Source organism: Wyeomyia smithii, chromosome 2, assembly GCF_029784165.1.
Source record: "Wyeomyia smithii strain HCP4-BCI-WySm-NY-G18 chromosome 2, ASM2978416v1, whole genome shotgun sequence".
Lineage (NCBI taxonomy): Eukaryota > Metazoa > Arthropoda > Insecta > Diptera > Culicidae > Wyeomyia > Wyeomyia smithii.
Window position 1 is genome coordinate 68,538,752 of NC_073695.1, and position 25,952 is coordinate 68,564,703.

The 25,952-nt window shown below is 38.9% G+C and overlaps 1 protein-coding gene and 1 long non-coding RNA gene across 2 annotated transcripts in view; one reads left to right on the top strand and one right to left on the bottom strand.

Annotated features, from left to right (window-relative positions):
* LOC129725269 (uncharacterized) overlaps positions 1-25,952 on the top strand; it is a 624,604-nt gene that overhangs the window by 447,603 nt on the left and 151,049 nt on the right. The window lies entirely within an intron of this gene.
* Positions 16,935-19,665, bottom strand: LOC129725275 (uncharacterized). The gene is made up of 3 exons (XR_008728044.1): positions 19,400-19,665; positions 17,467-18,635; positions 16,935-17,393 (listed from the first exon to the last, which is right to left on the bottom strand). It is a non-coding gene; the product is annotated as an uncharacterized LOC129725275 (long non-coding RNA).

Here is a 25,952-nt window from a genome sequence, read left to right on the forward strand (position 1 = left end):
GTTTGAAAAGGTGTGTCGTATGTTATGTATCGAACTACATTCCGTAATTTTTAACTATATTCTTGATCAATAGATAAAAATGTACTTTGAGAAGAACGAAATTAATCGTTACTTTGTCCTCTGTCAAATACAAACAACATCGCAGTTAAGCTGGGCATCATGCACATCGATCAACGTTTCCAGGCTCGACATAAACTAAATATTGCCCATTCGGATAAAATCTTACACGTATAATACAAACAGTCATTGCATTCGCGCCATCGTACGTGATAGTTAAATCGCCCAAGATGCTGCGAATGTTCCTTAAACGCGCAAAAGTGGAGGAGGTATGCGTGCAATTCCAAAATATAAATTAAAAATGGGGAGAGGGGTTTGAGAAAACCTTACGTAAGATTAAAAAACAATTAATTTTCAAAACTAAACAAAGTTTAGTTTTGCTTAAAAATATCTCGAAAACTCGGTTCAACTAACAGTTGAACCCAGCGCAAGCACCACCGCGGAATCCACCGCAACTGAGTCAATATGTGGTTTAGTTTGTTTACCTGATATGCAATGCATGGGTAAACTTGTTCTGTTTTGACGTAGGACTACTTTTTTGTTTACTATACTAGAGTACATTTTGTAAAGTTGAAAATGAAACTGGCAAAAGTTGCGTCTGATTTCAAATTATTATAACAAGCTAACGAGTTAATGCATCTTAGTCATGTATATGTCGGTGGATAGATAGAATATGCGACAATTGTTGAATATAATCTTTAACATTGTTGCTTTACTGCTTAATGGTAAAAAAAAGAACAGCTCCAAGCTCGAGATTTCCCATACACTTTCCTCAGTATTGCCTCGCTTCCCGAGCACGGATAACAATAAAATGGACGGAATAAATTCTACTGCCTACATATTTTGAATCTGCAAAGTATTTTGTTTCGTTTCTCTTTCTCGATTCTACGTCGCTCCACCTACATTGCGAAAATCTACGCTCAGCTTGATACAAAAATTCAACTTCATTCTTGTTCGTCACACGGTAGCGAGTGAAGCATAGCTGTTAGAGGTACGCGACATTAGGAAACGAGAGCTGCATACGAGTCAATTCTCAGTTACTGCGTAACACCTTACCTTTATTCTGCGAACGGCAGCAACAACACAGTGGGAAATCGCTGGCCATCAGCCTAAATACTTTTTTTACATAAGCTGTTTTGAAATATTTTTCCATTCTTGCTATAACATTCAAGTGCTTGAATCCAAAATTTTGGCGAAATCAGATTTTTTTATTACTTTCCAAAGCTTGGCATACTGACGTTTTTTGACATATTTTTTGAAAAAAGTACTTTTTTTATCCAATGTATGCCTGAAGGGCACTGGGTACTGAAATGCTACTGCGACAGTCTTACTAATTGTCTTTTGTGGCTGGCCTCGATTGCTGTGCACAGGTTACGGATTGCCCGTACTCATTGATGGAGTAAAACTGTTTTGTTGTAAACCTGTACCCCAATTAGGTACAACATAGTTGATGAAAGCTTGGGATTAGAGCTCCATACTTGGCATGGAGTTAAAAGGTAACTTCCCAAGAAGTTGCACCTAGAGGAAGCAAGAGCTCCGCAAGAGCAAAGCAAATGATCTGAACTCTCTGGTTCAGATTTGCAGAATCGGCAGGTGTCGTTCAACACTACACCGATTTTCTTTAAATGATAAAAAGCGGGACAGTGTCCGGTAGGGAGTCCCGTGATTATCCGTAGCTCATTACGATTTAGACTAAGTAACTTTCTGGCGGTTCCGGGGTTCTGATAGATTAACTTTTTAGCTTGTCTACAACCCTGTACCTGTTGCCACTGGGATGCTATTTCTAGCCTTCCCCAAGTAAGTAGTTCGATTTTGATAGCGGAATTGGACGTACCCAGAAACGGCTCGGGGCCAATAAACCGCTGAGCTGATCCCTGTCTTGCTAGGTAGTCAGCTTGTTCATTACCCTCGACTCCGCAATATCCGGGCACCCAAAACAGAAAAACTGAGTTCTACCGGGAGAGTTCCCGTAGAGTTTCATTGCATTTCCAAACAAGTTTGGAAGCGCATTTGACGGACTTAAGTGCTAGTAGTGCTGCTTGACTGTCCGAGTATACACCGATTTTCGCATGTCTGTAGTTGCGTTTCAGACATATTTTTGCGCAGATATATATGGCATATACCTCTGCTTGCAAACGGTGGGCCATTTGCCCAGGGAAAATGTTTTCCTGATCTCGGGTCCGTATATACCGGATCCCGTTAGGGATCCCATTTTCGAGCCATCCTTATAAAAACTGACGATGCCAGGTGGAAGATTAGGCCCTCCATTGTTCCACATAGAGCGGTTTGTTTCCATCACTCTATACGGAATATCCATGGTGGTCCTAGTGTCCATCCAGTCGGAGACTGTTGTTAATAGCGGAGTTAGTTTGAACTCCCTAAGTATGCGAAGGTGGCCGATTTGGTCCCCTTCGAGTATAGTTATCCTCCTTTGCAACCTTAGAGAGCCAAGCTCTGCTTCCTTTTTCATATGAAGATGTAGAGGCAGTAGGCAGAGCATTGCTTCCATGGCTTCAGTTGGAGTTGTTCGCATAGCGCTGGTAACCGAAAGACATGCAAGTCTTTGAACTTTTTTGAGTTTGGCTTGCGCAGTCTTTTCGTTCACCTTGGGACACCACACAAGGGCAGCATAGGTGATTCTTGGTCGGGCAATGGTCTTGTAAGACCAGAGTGCCAAGTCTGGTTTCAGTCCCCAGGTCTTACCGAACAGAGTTCTGCAGGCCCAGATCGCCGAGATCGCTTTCTTAGCGGCATGATCCAGTTGTGCAGACCAATTCACTTTCTTATCCGGATTATATCCGAGGTATTTGACTTCATTACTGAAGCACAGTCTGACTCCAGGAGTGATGTAGGTAGAGGAGTGATGGAGGTCTTCTTTCGTCTTCTGAATGGAATTAGGACTGTTTTTTAGGGGTTTATGTTTAGACCCTCCTGTAGACATCATAACGTGGTGGCATCCAGAGCCACTTGCATTCGGCTCGACAGAGTTGCGTCATCTTTACCTCTGACGATGAGGACGATGTCATCAGCGTATCGAATGACCTCGTATCCAAGCTGTGTAACCTTATTAAGAAGTGCGTTGACAACTAGTGACCATAACAAGGGCGAGAAGACTCCTCCTGCGGGCATCCCTTGATCACTGATTTTGTTACAGACGAATCTCCCAAGGTTGCTGTGATCACTCTGCTAGAGAGCATTGCGTGTATCCAGCTCCTTGAAGTGTGGTCGATTCCCTTATGAGAGAGAGCCGTATCAATTGATGCAAAGGACGTGTTATCGAAGGCCCCTTCAATATCAACACTTTTCAATCAACGTCATCAAGCTGTGAAGAGCAGTTCCTGTTGACTTGCCGCTTTGATAGGCATGTTGGTTCCTATTCAGCCGGGAGTCTTTAAGAAACTCATCACGGATATATTTATCCATTATTTTCAACTTGAGGAGTGATGAAGTCAGACTTATGGGTCTGAAAGTCTTAGGTAGGGTTTTATCCTTTCTTCCAACTTTGGGGATAAACACTACCTTCACCTTCAGCCAGTTATCCGGAATATGGCCCAGGATAAAGCTGGCTCTGAAGCGGTTTACGAGTTCGGACATGATAGCTGCGGCCGATTTCTGTAGAAAGATGGGTAGTATGCCGTCTGGACCTGGAGACTTCATAGGGTCGAGTGAGCTTAAAGCCCAACCTATTGAAGCCGTCCACTAATACAGCGGTTAGTATGCCGGGTACGTCACGGCATACTAACCGCTGTATTAGTGGACAGGTTGCATTAAAAGCATCCATGTTTCTGTTTTGTAGATCATTTGCTGCCGAATTCAGGTCAACTGAATTTCGAATGTTGCTGTAACTGAAGGTTCGTGAATCGATCAGGTGTTCCTTAAAGGATTCCCAATCTGTATTCTTAGGATTTCTGTACAGCTCTCTTTTCAGAGGGTTAGCCTCTATATTAAAAACTATATGTCTGTGGTTCGACAAACTAGGTTCATCGGAGACATGCCAATTTTTAATCCTTTCAGAAATAGAGGCGCTACACAGAGTGAGATCAAGGACCTCCTGTCTGATAGCGTTGATAAAGGTGGGGTTATTCCCTACATTACATACATTGACATCATTAGAAGTAAGGTATTCAAGTAGGTACTCACCCCTAGTGTTGATATCCGTGCTGCCCCAGATCGTGTGGTGGGCGTTGGCATCGCAGCCGATCAAAAACGGCTTGTTGATGGCCTTGCAGTACCGCACGAGCGCAGCAACTTCGGGTGGCGGTATATCACCTTGGTCGCCCGGGAAGTAGGCCGAAGCGACAACCATCTCCTGCTGTCCTCTGGTTGTCGGTACTCCAACCGTGACGGCAACGACATCGCTTTAGATAAATTCTGTAATAGGTAAAAATTTTAGTTCTCTATTTAGCAGAATTGCAGTCCTTGGTTTGCCGCTAGCTGCTCTTTGGCGAATCTCCTGCAAAGAACGCCCGAGGCGCCTTTTGCGTGATGGAGATTCGCTTGCACGCAGCGAAGGCTGCTCACTTTGCCGTGATGTTGCCGTCTTTGTCCGGATCGGAAGATGATCCGGGTATTGGCTGACGGCTGCCAACAGCGGTTTGGCTGGTTGATGGAAGTTGTTCTTCCTCACAGTTCGGCTTCGGTTGCAGCAGTCGATTGGCAACAGAAGGTCGTCGCGCACGCTGTGGCGGTTTTTGGATCCGGGGGGTGCGACTGTTCGGTGGTTGATGCTTCACACTCTTGCGAGTCTTCGGCGGAACCGTCCGAGCAGCCGCAGGGTTGCGTTGTTTGGGTGGTGACAGGGCACTCACGGGGGAGCATCCTGCGCGTACCTTCCCAACCGCAGGGTTGCGTTTGGGTGGTTGTGGGGCACTCCCGGAGGAGTTTCCCACGCGAACCTTTAGCCCATTCGCCCATTCGGAGGAGTTACCCGCACGTACCTTCCCTGACATTGCGACGGAGTCTTTCCTGCCTGTTACGTTCGGCCTTCCGCTTACCTTTTGGATGCGTGCTTTGCCGAAACCGTAGTGCAGTTCATGGTTTCCATTTTCGATGAGTTTGGCCGATTCTTCGTCAATATCCAGAACTAGCTCGACCAATGTCTTTACCAATTTGCGGTTACAGACTCGCCACATTTTAGTAGAGGTTCTGGAGTGAACGAAGGATCTTCTCGTCCGGAGAGTTCGCACTGTCCGCGAAGTAACCGACATAGCGTCTGGCCTTCGGCAGATCCTTCATGTGGTATACACGAAGCTGTGCTCCCTCCCACGGTACGAGAGAAGGTACCTCCCTTTCCAACCACTGCACTGTGTCGTTGTCGGCACAGGCAAGTTGCAGGAAGCCATTTTTTAGATGGCAACCGTTAAACTTGGGCTTGGTGGTTGGATTTTCCTGGTCAGCTTTGTGATCGAGGATGGAGGTCCGGACAGTCTGAAGCTGGTCCGTTGTGAGAAGGGAGCTGGGGTGGGTAGCAGAAGTAACCGCGAGGCTTATAGCTCCCGCCATGTCCCTAAAATGGCCGTCGGGAGCGGCTTCGGGCCCGTTGACCCCAAACCAGTGCCGTTCCGCAGTTTTTTAGGCTGTGGACACTTAGTACTGGTGTTTGGGGACACCAAGTCGTCCGACCGCTGTCGCTTGACGACGACTTGGTTCGATTGAGCAGGCTGCTCTGTCGGAAGGAGGGCCAGCTTCCTGGCTTCTTCGTACGAGAGACCGGAGCGAAAATTTTTGCTCAGTCGCCGCCTTTGCGCATTCGAAAGTCGCTTGACAAGGGGTGCCGATGATTCGGGTTTCCCTTCGTCATCGGGCCTTGTCTCTGTACCGGGAACTAAGTCCGTTTGACTTTCGTCATTCCCTTGTGGAGAACGTAGGATTAAGGATAAAGCAGAGGGTCCTCCGTCCAGTGATTCGCTGTCGAGGTTGAAATCATCCTCATGCTCCATCTCCTCCGTTCTGCCCGGTGCGTTTGTTTTCATTGGACTACGCTCCGATAAGTCCATGGGTTCCGGCAAAGAAAGGCTGCCGGTGGCCGAATTTTGTGAAGTTTTGTCGTTCATAAAATTCCCACGAGTCGCTGGGTAAAGAAGAGTCCGCTGCATTAGTGACCCGCGTGATGCAGTAAGGGCTAATAACTGTGAAGGGTGCCCTGGTACTCCACAGGCTCCGTTCGAGGCTGGGTATTTCTTAAACCCCCCACCCCCCCCCCCCCCACCACCACGTCATCCTTCGGCACGGGTCGCATAACACCTTAGCTTAGGGGTTTTAACCATTGGATTTCACGCAACAGCCATGGTTAAGAGCTGTTGCAACCATCCTCCTTTACAGGGGCTTTGGACCCTTTGCTCCAGTTCTCAATAATCCAAGTCTATTCGTAAAGGCTAAACTGAACCAAGAGAACCGTAACAGGCGGAGTTAAAAAAAAGTAAATTACTTTGAAATGCTCCACCACGGTGCTCCCACAGACCGTTATTATGAAATAAAATGCACCAAAGAATCTGAGTACACCATTCGATTCGTTATGACGTCCAGAATCTCTGGTCAAAATTTCAAAATCATCGTACGGTACATTTTTAATTAACGCCCTTTTGAAGGTCGTAAAGTACAGAAAAGTGATATGAAACCGACGAAATACTTATTGTAAAGCACGTTTCTCAACCACCATTTCATGAACTAACTTCCGAAATAGTTTCTACACATTCCAAGTATTATATTTCAAGCCATTTACAATTGGTGAAAAGATTTATTTGAAAATCCCACAGTGCACAGTGGTCTAAACTCGAAAAATCGTGATCATCTAGATTTGACTGTGAGAAATTGATTTTATGTACTCAATGTCTTCAGCAAAATTGTTTCATAGAACAAGGCCTTACTATTGGCTTTTCCATTTTGCCGATCAATTCACCTAACAGATCAAAAAAATATTTTTTCTTCTAAGGTAATGAAGTTTTGAGAATATCCCATTTTGGTACATAACGGACAAAGCTCCAGTCCGATTACAATAAAATTAAATAGGGTCTTATTGGGCAACTAAACCTTCCATACAATACTAACTTTGTGAAAATCGGTCCAGTCATCTCTAAGAAATAAGAAAAATGAGTGAGTTATAATAGCTTCCGGAACACCTTTTTTTAATAACTTTTGAACCACATTCCTAAGCTTCATGAAAATTATTAGCTAGGAATTTTAAAAGCAGTCTTTTCATTTGAAACCAATTTTGTAAAAATGGGGTGCATAGGTTAGGAGATAATGAAGTTTCGTGATTTACACATTTTGAAACACAGTGCCTAAACTTAAAGTACGATGAGAATCGAAATTTAATAGCTGATACTAATTAAACGTGATTTTTTTGTAGAAAAGCAGCTGAAAAGTTTTTTTTGCCGCAGTTTGCCACGATTGTGACTATATCCAAAATTTAGGTAAAAACGTAAGCTTTCAAATGCATACTGTCCGCTGTAGTGCAAAACTGCGCAAATTGTCGTTTTAATTAGAAATGCGATATATAGCAGATTTTTTATTATATTATTTTAAACTTGAATTTTTACATAAAATTTAATCTATTCTAAACCATAATACTCCATCATTAAAAATTTGCGATATTGACATTAATCCATGAAGGATAATATATTAATTTGGGCAAAAATCCCAAAATTTATCATCAAAAATCTATAATAATACGTGTTGTCATTGTTTCATTCTGTTTCATCATTTCTTACAATGATTGATGAAAATGCGTCAATTCCTTAACAAATACAACTTCTGCTCAGCGCTGTTAAGCAACAATATTGAAGTTTACCAACATTCACACTTAAAATATTTTGCCGGGTTTCGGTAATTTATTGCCGAGAACGGCACCACTGAGTGCTCGGTTAAAAAAATAATGACAGCTGTCACATTTTTTTCGTGAATTTCGGTTCACTTAACTGGAATTTCGGCTCGGTAATATTTTGTGCCGAAATTTCAGTTAGGGTGAACCGAGATTTACGAAACAATGTGACAGCTGTAATTTTTTTAACCGAGCACTTAGTGGTGCCGTTCTCTGCAATAAATTACCGAGAACCGGCAAAAAAAATTAAGTGTGTTGAAAAGGTGCGGACATTGAACGTAAACAAAGATTGTTTGTGTTACGGAATATATTCGCTTCATGGTTGGATACGTTGTTTTGAGTGCATGATTGATATTTCGAATCAGCTGGGATTCGAAAAACTGGGTTCAAAACACAGTATGAAGCCACCTAGAAAAAAAAAATCAGGTTAGACCAAAACATTGTTTCAGGTCAGCAATATCATTCAGACCGCAATACTATTTATAGGAAGGAAAGCCGAAGAGGCTCCACAGAAGAGTAACTCAATAACCAAAAACATTTCACTCGCAAAAATAGTCGAAAAAATACTTATCTTGATAGATTAAATCATCTTCTTATTTCCAATTTAATAGTTAACACTTATTTCATATCATATATAATCGAGTCTCTATATAATTGAGTCCGACCTGTACCATGTTTCTGTAGCATTTATCAACATTTTTTTCGCTTGGCCAGCCTTTGGACGAAGTCGCCCCACTGTGCGCCGTGTCTTGGATACCACCCTATTATTATTATTTTTCAGTGTGCGGTGCCTTATTCCTCCGGGGCAACACAAAAGTTGCGATCAGCATCATATTCTTTTTTTAATAGCGAACGTCAGTTATGCGGTTTTGTCTTAGATACAACCTCCTACCTTTTTATCAGTTTATTAATAAACATCGTTTCTTTTGTTTTTTTTTTTGACGTTGACTCACGTCTATATCGAAGTTAGGCCCCTGAATTTGAAAATCTAGTAATTCAACCAGGGAAAACCAGAGAAAAGTGGTCAGGTTTTGAGCGCTTATTTTGCAGTCATCTATAATCAGGTTTTCGAGGTTTTGGCATCAATCGATCAGAAATTCTTTTACGGTTAAATTTATGTAACAAAAACAAACTATTGTTTGAGATACACTATTGAAAAATTGGTAATTAATATCGATTGTCTAAATCATACCGCGCAGCCAATCACTACCTCTCTTCCCAAGCACAGTCGACACTAACGGATACAATCGATCTGACTTTGTTGTTATTGTTGTTGTCACTTTCTGTTTTCGATGTTTATGCTGCTGCTAGCGGAAAAAACCTTGCAAATATGCATCTTTTTGTTGGTGTTAATTTTACGACAGCGGCCGGCGCCCCATCATTCTGATCCCAAAACCGCACCAGTGACATGCGGACGCTAGGTGATAGCAGCTGAAAGGAGGAAATACAAAATAGTACCGGTCATCTCGTGCCGGTATCACCCGTAATGCTGGTGGCTTTAGTAGTAAATGGCTACTGCAAAACACTTAAATGGCTGGAATTCTGGACGGACTAACCAGGAAACTATAATCGGCAACTGGCACCTTTTGGTGCTTCGAAATTTTGGTACAGAAGCGGCTAATTGAATTTTCTGTTTTACCAAATGCTGCTGCTAGCGGAAAAAACCTTGCAAAAATGCATGTTTGTGTTGATGTTAATTTCACGATAGCAGCTGAAAGGAGGAAAGACAAAATAGTACCGGTCATCTCGTGCCGGTTTCACCCGTTATGCTAGTGGCTGTTAATAATAAATGGCTACTGCAAAATACTAAAATGGCTGGAATTCTGGACGGACTAACCAGTAAACGAGAATAATCGGCAAGTGGTACCCTTTGGCGCCTCGAAATTTTGTTACAGAAGTTTTGTAAAAGAAGCGTTGCAATTCCCTCTACTATTTGCTTCAATGGAATATTTTTTTTTTATATAAGAATACGGTAGTCAACGTCATGCGGTCGTGTCTTGAATACCACCCTCCTACTTTTTTTTTTAATTGTTGAATCCCTCGAAATTCCCGGGAAAAGAGATTTCATTCCCCTTTCCCGAAAATTATTGTACGGGAATATAGCAAACCCTAGTGGTTTGCGCTTGTTAGAATTTGTTAGTCAATAACTGAATTTCAGTGAATAAGAATAGCATCGAATGCAATTTGAACAAGTCAAAGCTCAAACCTTTTCCTAATAAAGGATTCTTGTCACGATTTCGCAAATTAAACGGAAACATTATTGCAAAATTAAAGTTACTTGACTGTCAAATTCGGCTAGATACGTTTTTGTTGGTTTGTGATTCGTGTCAATTATATTGTAGCAAAGTGAAAGCAACGGAAATTGAGTTTGATGTGGTAGTAATTAGAAATGTCCAATGCAGAAAGTTCATTCCATGCGTCAGTACAGCTTGAGGAAAATCTCCGTCTGAGAATCGGGAGCAATGATTGATAGCCGGCCAGCTGTGGAATGTTTTCTTTGATACAGTTGAGCTCTGTTATGAAAAGTCTATATTCATTGTGTTTGAGAGGGAAAAAATTCATTCGACATGACGTATCGAAACGAAATCGAAAACCCATAGCAGTAAAATATTACCTATCGAACTATGATATCTAGTTCAAACACAATCGGATGCTGTTGACTGGATTAATGCCATTCGAAACGAATCCCACATAGTATTTTCTCATTGAAACGACAGCTGACGATATCTAGCTAATACCCTAAAAGATTGTCGTGCATCTGTTTTCCTTTTGCGCCTCAGAACTGATTTGGAGCCCAGTTTCAGCTGTGTTCGATTTATAGGCAAAATTCTTGGGTTCGTTTTTATCAATCTGTAATAACTCAACTATGATTTTTTTCTAAGGTAAAACCCACAATGAGTATTCAATGATTTATGAAGTTATGCTGAACTAAGATGAGAATACCATGAGCTACATAGAAGAAATCTGATATCAATATCTGTTTCGATGAGGTTTTCTCTACCGCCGCCTATCGGTGCCACCTGCAATATTCGATTTGCCATCAGCCATCAGCAACAGCACATCGTTAAACACCAAGCCGGTATAGCACGTAGGATATTGCAAAAAAAACAGGCCATTCCTAAGCATCGATCGTCACACATAGTGTTTCTCCACTTCGTTGAAAGATAGTGCGTCTTGAACTGTCCTACAGATCTGACGTTTTTTCAGTTGCTTGTGGACTGGTCTTTGACTGCCTATAGCTTCAAAGTTTGTGTTTTGTCAGTGTGTCTTTTAAAGATTACCTGAAAGTTATTTCTCATCAGTCTTTCTCAAGACTACCTACTTTTGAATTTAACATTTGTTTTAACTTTTTTCGTATCACCTGAAATGGCTGGACGGAAAAAGAAACCTCGCATCGCTGCGGGGAGGAAAAGAGAGGCATCTCTTTCTGACACTTCGAGTGTCTGTAGTGACAATCCTTTTGATATTTTGCCTGAGCAAGAAGCTGGTGAAATGGAAGTTATTACTAATGAAACTATACAAAATATAAAATCTTTAAAAAAGGAGAAAGTTCCACCTATTGTGGTAACTATTTCTTCTGAATTTAATATATTCAAAAAGGAACTTTCAACGTTTGTTTCTGACGTTAAAGTTACCTATCAAATTGGCCGTAGAGGTGAATGCCGCTTGTTAGCCGACTCAGTAAAGGGTCGTGATCGTCTTGTTCAGTATTTAACTGACAAGATGTACAAATTTTTTACATATGACACCAAGAACGCCAAGCCGTTCAAGGTTGTCTTGAAAGGTCTCACCAACGATCAAACCGTTGATGAGATCAAACTTACTTTAACAGAATTACTTGGCATAGCCCCTACCCAAGTAATTCTAATGAAACAAAAATCACGAGGCGATAACAGTCAGAGAACTGGAATTTCCCTTGTTAATTATTTAATTCATTTTAACCGCAATGAGGTTAACAACTTAAAATTTTTTGAAAAAGCACATGCTTTGTATAATGTGCGTGTAAAGTGGGAAATTTATAGGAAGTATGGCGGAGGTGAAGAGCTTATCACCCAATGCCGTACTTGCCAACGTTATGGCCATGATTCCAAATTCTGTAACATGGACCAAAAATGTCTTAATTGTGGAGACTCTTCTCACAAAAAAGAAACATGTCCTGTGAAAGAGAGTAAAAATTTTCGCTGTGCGAATTGTAACGGCAACCATATGTCAAATTTTTACCAATGCCCAGTCCACTTAGCAATTGTTAAGGCAAGGCAAGGTAAACAAATATCAATTTCCCAATCAAAACAAAATTCTCCAAGCGTACCAGTGACGCATAGTTTACCTACTCCTTTGCATACCCGTTTAACTTATGCACAGGTTACAGGTAGTTCGAACATTATACCGCCTAGTGTTGGTAGTTCGAAAATGACCGTTAATATGGGTAAGCAAAACACGCTAGAAAATAATTGTACACCTGTTACTCCAGCTAATATTGCTGCCGAAAATATTTTTTCTAATGTCAACTGCCTGGGGCCTATTACGGCAGGTAAACTTTCTATTTTGCACCAGGCAATGTTCGATCTTATGAACGCCATGTTGCAGGCAAAATCAATGTTTGAAGCCATTGAAATAGGCACAAATTTTACTATTAAAATTGTTTCTAATTTAAAATTTAGCAATGATTTTAAATAAACCGATCAAAATTTTAAATTGGAATGCTCGCTCATTGAAGGCCAATGAGAATGAGGTTTTTAATTTTTTTAACAGTGAATAATGTGCATATTGCAATTATTACTGAAACATTTTTGAAGCCTAACATAAAATTAAAATATGATCCCAATTACGTGGTTCATAGATATGATAGGATTCAGGGTTCCGGCGGTGGAGTTGCAATTGTTATTCATCGCCGAATCAAACATCGTGCTCTTCCCCATCTTGAGACGAAAGTTATTGAAACTTTGGGAATTGAAGTTCAAACTGAACTTGGGATTTTATTTATTGCCGCAGCATATTTACCATTTCAATGCACACGCGAGCTCAAAAATTATTTTAAAGGTGATTTACAAAAACTCACCAGAAATCGTTCGAAATTTTTCATAATCGGCGATTTTAACGCTAAACATCGTTCATGGAATAATTCTCAAAGTATTCCAATGGCAAAATTTTATTCAATGATTGTTTTTCAGGATACTATTCTATTTTGTCTCCGAATAGTCCTACATGCTTTTCTTCTGTAAGGAACCCTTCAACAATTGATTTGGTGCTAACAGATCAAAGTCATGTATGTAGTGATTTGATCACACATGCTGACTTTGATTCTGACCATCTTCCAATAACTTTTTCTTTGTCCCATGAATCAGTTTTAAACCCTATGAGCTCTGTTTTTCATTATAACAAGGCTAATTCGGAAAGTTACAAAACTCATATTTAGAGAAATATCAATAATGAGCTTGATTTGCAAAAAGAAGTGAATATTGATTCCGCTTTGGAAGCATTAAAATGTGCAATTGTTGATGCCAGGAATTATTCAGTTCCAAAGGCTCAAGTGAAATTTGATTCATCAATAATTGACGAAAATCTTCAACTTCTAATTCGTTTGAAAAATGTTCGCAGACGTCAATATCAACGTTCTCGTGAGCCTGTTTTTAAAACTATTTATAAAGATTTACAGAAAAAGATTAAGCATAGATTTACTCTTCGGAGAAATCAAAATTTTGAGACTAAAGTTGAAAAATTGAAACCATATTCAAAACCATTTTGGAAGCTGTCGAAGATTCTTAAGAAACCTTCAAAGCCTATTCCAGTTTTAAAAGATGGTGAACGTTTTCTTGTATCCAATGAACAAAAGGCTCAAAGACTTGCTCAGCAGTTTGAGAGTGTTCATAACTCAAATTTGAATTTTGTGAGTCCAATTGAAAATGAAGTCACACGTCAATTTGATTTAATTTCTTCCCAGAATTTTTTACCTGCAGAAATAATTGAAACTAACTTGAATAAGATTAAATCAATTATTAAAAATTTCAAATATATGAAAGCACCTGGTGACGATGGAACCTTTAATATACTAATCAAACATCTCCCTGAGAGCACAATGGAATTTTTAGTGAAAATTTTCAATTGCTGCTTCAAAATTGCATATTTTCCCAAATTATGGAAAAATGCAAAAATTACTCCCATTTTAAAACCGGATAAGAACCCAGCTGAAGTTTCAAGTTATCGACCAATCAGTTCGCTTTCTTCAATGAGTAAACTGTTTGAGAGAATTATTCTTAACAGAATGATGTCACACATCTACGAAAATTCAATTTTTGCAAATGAACAGTTTGGATTTCGCCATGGACATTCCACAACTCATCAATTGCTCAGAGTTACTAATATGATACGAGCTAACAAATCTGAAGGTTATTCCACTGGAGCTGCTCTTTTAGACATAGAAAAAGCATTCGACAGTGTTTGGCATAAAGGTTTGATTGCGAAATTGCAAACTTTTAATTTTCCAATTTTTCTTATCAAAATTTTAAAAAATTATCTTACTGATCGAACTCTGCAGGTTGTCTATCAGAATTCAAAATCTGATAGATTTCCTGTCAGAGCAGGTGTACCTCAAGGTTCAGTCTTGGGTCCAGTCCTGTACAACATATTCACTTCAGAGTTTCCTGATTTGCCTCCAGGATGCACAAAGTCATTGTTCTGCGATGACACAAGCATTTCCGTAAAAGGAAAAAGTCTTCGTGTCATATGCAGTCGATTGCAGAAAAGTTTAGATATTTTTTCTTCCTACTTGCAACAGTGGAAAATCTCTCCCAATGCTTCTAAAACTCAAATGATAATTTTTCCGCATAAGCCTAGGGCTTCTTTCCTCAAGCCAAACAATAATCACGTTGTCAAGATGAATGGGGTTATTTTAAGTTGGTCCGACAAGGTTAAGTACTTGGGACTAATTTATAATAAAAAACTTATTTTCAAAGAGCACATTGAGAGTATACAAGCCAAGTGCATCAAATATACGAGCTGTTTATATCCTCTCATTAACAGGAATTCTAAACTTTGTTTAAAGAACAAACTTTTGATTTACAAACAAATTTTTAGACCAGCAATGCTTTATGCTGTACCGATCTGGTCAAGTTGCTGTTCAACAAGGAAGAAAACGCTCCAAAGGATTCAGAATAAAATTCTGAAAATGATTTTGAAGCGTCCTCCTTGGTTTGATACACTCGAATTACATAGACTTACTGGTGTTGAACCATTAGAAGCTATGTCAAATAAAATTATTAACAATTTTCGACAAAAATCGTTGCAATCCTCAATTGCTACGATAAGCTCTCTTTATAGCCAATAAGTTAGCAATTAAGTTAGTTGTAAGTTTACTTCCCCTTTTCTGACAAGTAGGTTTAAATCCCTACGAATGATAAGTCCTAATTGCGAGAGCAAACAAATCTTAACAATTAAAATTACAAATTTCTAACAATGTTGAGAAGTCACCATTTGTGATTGGACACACATACTCATTATTTACTAATATTTATCATAAATACTAAAGCTACTAACAAATCCCCCCTTAAAAAAAAAAAAAAAAAAAAACTTCGTTGAAAGATAGAAAAAAAAATTAATAAAAACATCAAGTGCAGCAATCCAAAAGAAGGCGCCTTTAAGAAGCCTTTATCTTTGTTGGAGTAAGTCAATCCGCTATCAGATTGAGATTACCTTTTTTTCATTCCTTTAGTGGAGAAGGGGGATAGACTTCAGCTTTCAAACATTCTTTTGTTCATTCTGATACAGCCAAATGTCATCCAAAATGTTTCCGGAACCGTGATGATGTGCTGAGACCGAAAATCAACTTCACAAGTCATTTTGAATTCCAAGAGGGCGACTTTCGATGCCTAACTCACCCGCCTACATCCAGGCTGGGCACAGTTATGATAAGCGCGCGTTACCATTGCATTAGTATATGCGGTATCCGATCAGTTTATTATTTCATCGCATGAAAATTGCTCTGGCACCAAGAGCACGACAGTAACCTTTCACTTAAGCACACATAGCCCAACTCATCTCCTTCGAGGGTTTAGACGAACAGAACGACGTAAAAACTGCTGAATTTTTAATTCTTGCTAAAGCCGGTTGTATTATGTTTATAACTTTTTCCTGTTTTTTTTTTTTTTGGGTGGCGTAATCCTACACAGTTAAAAATAAACATTGAAATTTACGTCGAATCGCCTATAAAGAATTTCCTCCATTGTGTATAATTCAATTTTACGTGAGCTTTGAAAATTACAGAAAAAAAATATTTCGAAATAGAATTACGTGAGCTGTAAAATTCAAATAACTGAATGTATATCGCGTACTGTAAAATTCAAATCACACGTAATATTCGAATAATTCGAATCCCCATTTTTTTTTTCGAAAACAAGCTGTTGCGATTGTTTGTCGTCTGATGCATTTCAATGCACGCAGAACTCGTACAGGAATAGTTTTTATATTTCTTTTCAAAAAACGAATAAAAAATGCAGAATATTATTATGTGTGAAAACTTGTTTTATTATCGCATTTCATAGAGATCTTAGTGTAACGGATCTGCCTCATTGTGCAATCGATGATTAGACAAGGCCGCAATGACCCTTTGTACTTGCCGTTGCTGCTTTCCAACACGGGTGGCTCTGGACTTTGACCCTTTGGCGGGAAAGAGTTTAAGGAAATACTCTTGTAGAAGTTCCAGAAACTTCGAAGCCTTTGGAATTTACACAAAACTGTGTACGAATTGCACGCACATTAAATCCTGAATCGCACTGAGGATATTCGTCGCGCCTTCGGAAACTCTGACGTGATCAGCGAAGACGTAAAACATCGAGTTACCATTTCCCATTCCTGAAAAACAAATTAAAGTAATAAAACTAGTTTAAAGAGGCTGTTGGCTATTTTAATAATAACAAAAGTATTCAGAACCAGTTTCAAAAAAAAACTTTCCAGCAAACACCAATTTACAAACTACTAAAAAAAACTTGAAGTTCAAAAATTCGTCAGTTGATTTAAAAACTAGCACAACTTAAAATTGATGTTTATTTAAAAAAGGCCAAAACGCTAATTAGTATTAAGTTTCATTTCTTTTTTTCAAATTTGCAACATTTTTAAATACAAAGCTAACGTGTAGTACTCATTCACCCCCTGATCTCCATTTATGGAAAAAACTTGCATGATTGATTTTCTAATCCAACGCCAAATATTACATATCAAAAGCTTTAAAATCATATTTTGTCTTGCAGCAGTTGGTCTGGCGCCTCAGAAATCAAGGTTTCTAATCTTGATCCCGACATTCTTCCTTCGAGAGGGAAGTAAAGCTGATGGTCCATATGACGAATCAGGCTAAGGCTAATGGTCACTCTTACGAAAAGCAAAAAATCGGTTGCGTCTATTGTTTACCTAGTTTGATTTTTTCTCAAGTTGAAATTAGTAAAAATTGTTCATGTGCTGCAAAATGAACGCCAAATATTTATCTTTTTTTTTATTCCTCGCGGATATCGTCAATGCATGTGCCGACCTATGTAGAAAAAATATATAAATTGTTAGAATGACATATGTAACAATCAGAGAAAATCATTTAGCAGGTTTACCTCTTTCTTCAAAACGAGATCCTCGAGATTTTCTCCTACTAGCTAGGCTAGAACAGCAAGTACATCATAATCCGTGCATGTCTGCTGCAGCTTAAACAGTTTTTGCGTAGTTGAGTAATCAACTATTTTGGCTCGCTTGGAGCTGAAGTATGATTGAAGAATTCCAATTTCAATGCCAGTTGCTTGTTTGAAGTGATAATGGAGAAGTTGACGACGCCGTAGAACAGGTAACTCCGAAAGAATAATTTTGAGCTCCTTGTTTTCGTCCAATCGTGATCGAACGAATGCCTGGGATTCACTCAAAAACTCTTCGGTCAGCAGAGACGACTCATTTCGACGGAGCTTAGAAAATATTTCTTTCGAACACTGACTAGACGAAAACTTCCAATATCCCGGAATGGTACCTGCATTGCAGTTTCGGGGCTTTGAAATCACCGGGACAGGCTTTTCTTCCTGATTTATCGAGGTTATTGAGATAGCACTTACGGTTTATCATTTTCAGTTTGATCTCAATGTGACTTGAACCGTTTGAAAATCCATCGTCGTCAGCGGTTTCGAGGCACGGATACCTCTTCAACAATTGCTCTGAAACGGATTCCATTACATCAGCGGGAACGTTTTTATCAATAGCTCGTAGTTGATCCACCAAAGTGTTGACAAGTAAACTTTTTTCATTTTTCTTCAAACGCAAATACACTGGGATTTGATCATTCCGAGTGTTTGGATGCTCACGTTTATAATCCTGTAATGCGTTCAACCGACCTAGTAGGATGTCACTAATTTTAGTCCAATTTATTCGGAATGACATAAACTTAATCGCGCTGGTAGCAGGCTTTTTAGTCTGGTATCCAGGTCCGTCAGGTAATGTTCGTTTCATAGATGTATTAGGCGTCTGATTTTCATTTTGACCAGCTTAATTCAAAATTTCCTCTGGATCAGATGTGACAGTAGGTGTTTCCGGAAATAAAGTAGACACCTCTTCAGATTGCTCGTCACATTCGTCTATACATTGATCGGTTAACATTTGATCTGTTGCCAACGTGTCTTCTTGAGGATTCGAAACTAACGTGAGAACGTTTGGAGCCAGTTTATTCTTTTGCAGGAACCGGAAACTCGGGTTTTCCGTGTCCATAGGAGTTAGTACAATTTGTTCCGTGTCCGTGTTAACTCTAAAAATAAAACATGTAAATACATTATGAATAAGAGAATGTACTTTACCACAATGAATTCAATTCTGATGAATTTTAGTAGAATCTCAAATAATACAAACGGGGATTTCTTTGCATTATCGTACCTAGCGAGAAGAAGGTTTTTAAATTTTATAAACCTTATGGACCAATAAGCAAAAAAAAATTCAAAACAATCTCGATTGCCAACTTTTCCCAGCCCCTTTCAATTTAAAAACGTTATAAGTCATGAACCAAGCTTCGTAAAAGAATTTTTTCCTCAATTCATATTAAATTTTCATCGAGAATCATCATCGACGATCTAAAAGGCTCCCCAAAAAAAAAAATAGTCGATTAAAAAAGCCAAACAAAATTTCGAAGCCATGGAAAATTTTAAAGTTTTCTCTTAGTGTTGAAATTTTTTTCTAAAGCCTTATTGCACTTTTTACACAAGAACAAGCGAAGAAAACTTCCCGTGATTCCTAGATTGATTTGAGATGAACAAATTGTGGACCAGATCTTGGATAATTTATTTTATAATTTCGGGGGTGCTGGCAAATATCTCCAGAATAATGAGTCTATCGACAAAACAAACAGAAAAAAGATATACAAGCCATAGTATAAATGTATGAACAATATTTTTTATCGAATTGTACATCGAAAATAGTCAAGTGTATTAGACAGTAATGGGGGAGACATGGAGATATTTTATTGATGTCTTTTGGACTTTATGTAATGATACACTTGTAATATTGAAGGGTACCTACGTGGTGGACATAATCTTATTTCGCAAATATTAATAGGTAGGTCTATTTTTTGAACTACTGTCAGCAGGTTTTTTTTGTAGGATGTTGAGATACAGTACGAAATTCGCAACGAGTCTTTTTCGCTAAACTGTCGAGTGCCAAGGAATAAGCAGAACTAAAAATACTTTGTTGTTTGATAGCGGCAACAATACAATAGACACCAGGAAAATACAAACAAGGTAAATATGATATTTTTTCGTAACGAATTTTCCTGGAAACGATATGAACACTAATGTCGTTTTCGTTTTTGCGGTGTCGCTACCCCGCGGACTACACTTTGTCCTATCACTGTTTTTTTTACATTTTCCGGACTATCCCGGACTACCCTTTTTCTGTCCCGGACAGTCCGCGCAAGAAACAGAGTGCAGTTTTGAAGACACCAACACATTCACACGTATGTGTCAAAATAAAAAAAAATGTGTCAAAATCGGTTTGCTTTGATTATCGTTCTTCGCGTGTCAAACATCAGGTTGAACTTTATTTATTTTATTTTGTTATTTGGTAATTTTTCATTAAATTGGCAAATTTTTCGTACAGTAGCACAAATGGGATAAAAGACAATGGCGATAATGAGCAAAACAAAAGTGACAGTTACCTCTGGTATTACGCACACCATTGCAACTGCTCGGAAAGTGTTTTTTTTTCAGCTGCAAAGCGTAGTCCGGGACGGTATAGTCCTGCCGTAAAAACGAATTCGACATAAGATTCTTGCAAACCACTTGTTTTGACGCTGGATTGAATCAGCTGTCAAAGCCTTTCAGACCGAATGTCAAACACTGCTCACCTTTCGCGTTCTACACAGGGGAGTGTGAACGTGAAAATTTTGCATACTAGTCACGAATTCTTCCTGGCGTCAAAATTTAGTATAAAATGCTTAAACAAAATGTCATATTTCACATTGTGCTGAAAATAAACGTTTAATTTTACTTTCGCTAATGAGTCAATGGTAGTACCAACCAAAAAGTGGGTACCAGATTCGGTAGACGAAAATGTAAGCAGTTCGACAAATAACCAGCCCCCTAGCTCTACAACATCCACCGCTTGTCCGACATACAGCATTCCTCCGCTAATCTTAAAATCTTTAATCTGACGACTCGATAATCCGAATTCCTAGCTCGGAATTTAAGAGCACTATTCTGCCGTGGGCTGTGATTTTGACGTAAGCGCCAGAAGCACAAAATCGCTCCAGAAGCGATTATGTCTAAATCGTTCGCAAATTAACAGAAGCGCATTATTACGCAATCTGATCTGATAGAATCTAAGTAAATATGTTGAAAAACGTATCCCATTGTTTTGAAACGTTTATTTATGTAAATGCATTGAGTTCTAACGCTAACGTCACTTTTCCTGCAACATAGCAAAACCATTTCAACGTTTTGCATAAAAAGTGACGTCGGTGCGCCTAAGCAGTCTAGTTTGCCATGCGTACTGGTCGGTCAGCAGCAAGGATATAATTAAAATTATGCACTCCACAAGCATGATACACTAGGGATGGGCGATACTGTCTGAAGTATCGATACCTGAGCACTCGAATACTTTTGCACAAAACGATACCAAGTATTGTTGTATCGGTATAGAAGGTATCGATGCCGAAATGCGCAATGCCTTTGGCCGATGTATTGATACCTTTGGTATCGATACTGGTATCGCCTATTCCCAATAGGAGGCATCGGTGGTATCGGCATCGTTTCAAAGTATCGTTGGCAAAGTATCGATACCGCCACTCATCGCTGGCAACGAGTATCGATGCCGAAATACTCGATACTTCGGCTCCATGTATCGATACCGTTGATATCGATACAAGTATCGCCCATCCCCATGATACACTATCGTATCCGTGCCTCAACGTCACATCTATGCAAAATGGCGCTAACGTCACTTTTTATTTTTGATATTTCTCAGGTATTTATCAACATTTTTGAAAACGGCAACAAACATCTTGAAGGTGGCAACCTATACTATAGTAATACATAAAAAAATAAAATTTGGAAATTGGGTCCTAAAGCTATACCAGTTTCATTTTAAAAAAAACACGTTTCCTGAGCGAAACGTGATTTTAAAAAAATGTTTATCGTTTTCCTTTGGTTTTCAAATGAAGAATAAAAAAACTGCTCGAAAGGTCTAAGTTCACGTTTCGCCCATGTACGGTATATGAGAGCACTGTCAGCAGTTTTTAATTATTCATTTAAAAATCACGTTTTGCTCAGAAAATTGCACTCTTTCAGCTGATATATAAAAAACAGAAAACCGTTTTAAACTTTAGGACCCAATTTAGCGCTTACGTCAAAACGCCAGCCCGCGGCAGTATTGCTCTAAGGTAAAACACCTTCCAAGTCAATGGTCAAGGGTTCGATTAAGGTAAGGTTGATCTGGTTGTCCTTTTCCCAACGAAGTATATCAGCCAACTTTACTCGTTTTCCCAGGTAGAACAACACATACACTGTGAACAAAGTTTTGAATATTATTTTGTTCGTCATAACAACGTCAGAACAAAGTTTCTATAAAATTATTATAAACGTCTACTTTCGATTTATTTGAAATTTATCCTGAAATCAAAGTTGCAATTCAATTTTTTTCTAGACAAATCAAAGACTTTAATACTTGCATATTGCTTTTGAAAACGGCGGAATTCTGTTTGGCTAGTGCACAAAAGCTGTCTTGGAACATTATATCTGTGGGTGAACCGCGATAATAATGTTTGTGATCAATAAAATTTTTTTATATAATATCACAAATAAAAAAGTTAAGCGAAGGAATGTAACAAGTGGTATTAAAAAATTTACGGAACAATCGAGACTTAGATTTAACTATTCTTTATAACTTATTTGTTCTTGTGAACTAATCGTCGATCAGCAATTCAACGCGTTGCGGAGTCATGCTAATATTGATGCGTTTTTCTGTCGGACTAAGGAAGTCCGGATTAACGGGGAAATACTGTATTTCCAACTGCTCGAATGGTTTGATTGCTTGCTGTGATGAATAAACTCTCTGAGATAAAAAAAAACTTGTTTTCAGATTTGAGAGCATAAAAGCAGCTGTCAAAGTACAAAATATTGTTGTCATTTCAAATCATTATTTGTGGATGTACTTGACCTTTCAGGCAACTTATTACTATAAGAAATCTTCGATAAAAAATAAGCCGTTCGTACCTTCAACTTGCGTGTTAGATTGATTTGCTATTGGATGTGTTGTGATCGGTGTCCAGTTTTCATTTTCAGTGAGCAGCACAAACAAACTGTTTGCAAAAACGTTTAGGGCCATATCACTTGGGATCTGACATCCGTTGTTTTCTAATACGATCTGCGTGATTTGTTTTTTAAAGGTGAATGATCCTGAAAATTATGAAAAAATTGTGTAGAAAAAACGTGTGATTTACTAAGGAATATTATATGTTATCAATCATGAACTAGCCTTGTTCGAGCAAACTATCAACAGTAGCGGCTGCCGGAATAACGAAACGCTTTTTGCGCGTAACATCACATGCTTTAAAAATTGCAACATTCTCCATATCGTTTTTTTTTTTCTCTGATGGTGTTCTAAATCTGAGGAATGGTATGTTTTGTGAATAAATAAATCTTATCCCTTTCCTCCAGTGATTCATAAGGTGTCCGGTCTACGAAATCTTCAATATTTTTACAAATCCAGTTTTCCGCCGATTCATCCGATCCGCTAGCCACAATTTCCATTAAACCTTTTTCATGTATGTTGCACTTTATAACTTTGCTGCCCAAAATAATTATTCTTCGATTAAGTTTATTGTAAATAATTAACTTGATCTTCAAAACATGAAAAACTTCACCATAATCGTCGTGATTTAGAAACAGGAACTTATCTTTTTCGTAGCTGTAACCCAAATAAGTGCCTTTTTGTGCATAAATGTTTGAACGCACTTCTATGTTCAAACTTTGCAATACATGCCTTGTGTCCGTTGGAAGTTCCTCAATGGTTTCCGTGTAGCTTTCAAACAAGAAATCGTTTTGAAAGCGAATGTTATGAAGATTGAGAAGACCTTGAAACAGTTGATGCTGCTCACTACAAAATTTTGTTACATTTTTGAAATTAAGTGTACCTCTCAAACTTCTTTTGAAAAAACAGTGCTTCCTTTCGCAGTGAAGAGTACAATACGCCATCAGTGGGCCCATCCAAAGAATAAGTTGCGGATAGTGTGTGCTGTAGTGGTGTTTTGGACGAAGGGGGATATTAAATTCGGTTTTACGCATTTCCATGTAATCTCCTAAATCAGAAGCTAACACTCGAATCTGTTGCTCTGTTATAACTGGAGATGTGACCATATCTGTGATTTTTTTTATCAGCAGTAACTTCTCAAACATAGGGTCATGGTAATTCACTACCTTTTGAGTGAAAATAAACGGGATTATTTGAATCATATGTCACATGTCGCACGCTTTGGCCTTTATGTTTTTGACTTTCCGAGCAAAGTTGAAATTTATCGTTGTGTTTATTCTCAACTGTTTTAAAAGCCTATTCACCCTTCCCTGCAGGTAGTTTGACGAAATTTTGCGTTCACTGATCATTCTTTTTAAAATGAGAAAAAGATCATAATTCGCCCAACCTTCGAAAATATCATGGGCTACACAAGGAGCAGTTCCAAAGTTAAAAATCTTAAAATGTCGAAGCTCATTGAAAATGGAGTCAGCTTTAACTCCACGATAAGGAATCTTACTTGGATCCTTTCTAATAATGGACAAGTCATAGTCATTCGACTCAGGCGTTCTCTTGTGGTATCTGCAGAGAAGAGGAGGTCATTTTCAAAAGAAGCTTGATCGATGTAGCAGCTCCTACAGAAATGAGATGTCCTGGAGAAATTTTCAACAAGACCGGTAATCTGGTGGGCTCCTAAGTTGTCATTGAGAGTCGTGAACACTGACCCAAAACATTTCTCAATTCTACCGTCAACTTCAATCTCAATCCCTTCATCTTCTAGCACTTTTATATCTTCCACGAGTCTTCTAAATATTGTACTCATCCCAAAGTACGCAAAGTCTTTGTTTTTACAAAGAGAGATCAATTGTACATTGTCCGTTAGTACACGCAAATGGGGATCGAGATTACCCAAAACCATATATACACAAAGAAGCTTATGTCGTGCCGTTGCATTTCCAATCGCGTTGATAACGACCTCCGCGGCGTCTTCGTAAATGAAAAGATTCAATGTTTTTTTTATTAAAAAAGGTGCTGGTTTTGAATTTTAGGCCATCACTGTAGTCACAAAGGTAGCCTGGGGTTGAGGATTTATCGCGAAAAACTGCTTCGAACACTTGTTTGTCACTTAGAAGGCTTTTCAATGTTTCAAGTATTGGCACGTAATAATAAAAACATTCTTGGAGGTTCCCATCTCGCTGAAGGGGAATTTTTTCAGGTGGTACGAATTTGAAATTTTCTGTATATAACTTTCTTCGCATATGTACTGAACGAAATTTTCCTTTTGGACCGAACATATTTTTCAACGAATCGTCACATATGTTCTCAATCATATACATTTTCGACTCTTCTGATAATTTCAGCTCATTTACTGCCACCTCGTACTTGAATTTGCAGATGGTTAGCTTATCCTGCAGAACAGCTAATTCACCTAACGCTACCACTATTTCCTGGATTGCGGTTTCAGTGATATGGTGTTTTGTGAGCAGTTTTAGGAATAGGCTGGAGAACAGATTCTCAAGCGCAGAGATCAGCTCGGGCAGCGATTCCACATTATCTTTTGTTGCAGCTTCTTCCGTCGTCGATTCAGCTAACGTTTCGTCGCAGGAATAATTAGTAGGCTCAGAGTCACAGATTGTAAATAAGTTTTTCGTGTTCTTAAAACCATATTTGTGGCAAAATAACTGGTGCAAATATAAGCTATTTTTGGTGGCAAATGGTTTATTCCTAGGGCACCTTAATGGGCAATAAACAGGCTGCCCTTCTGAAATATGTTTATTGGCGTGTTTCATCAGCTTTTCAAGACTGGTTTCCTCGAACGAACAAGCTGCAAGCGTGCACTCCCGCAGATGTCCTTGAGTCCCGTCCAGATGTCTGTTTCGCAGGTGCTTCCTGAACGACCGATATGTTTTGAAAACCAATCCGCACCTGGCGACCGGGCACTCGAAAACTTTATAACTCCGGTGAATCCGGATGTGTGTCATGAAACATGGCATATTTTCACAATGCACATTGCAAATTTTACACAACATTTTTAAAAAAAATCGTAATGCATACCTTTTCACACGAATGTAAACACGACAATGGCCGCCAGAAAAGTATTCGCACGGCAGCAGAGTGCTGCTCGGTTGTCAATTTTACGTGATGTACGTTGAAATTTATAACGCATCCAATTTAAAAATAAGACAGTTCGTGTAAAATAAGGCGGCGCAGCTATTACTTTTATTGCACTCCAGTAAAATGAAATGGGATGATATTAAAATTCCAGTGATGGTTGCTGGTCTTCAATATTAAGTATGTAAGAACGTAAGCTTATGTTTGATAAAGAATTACGTTTTTATTCTTTACGTTA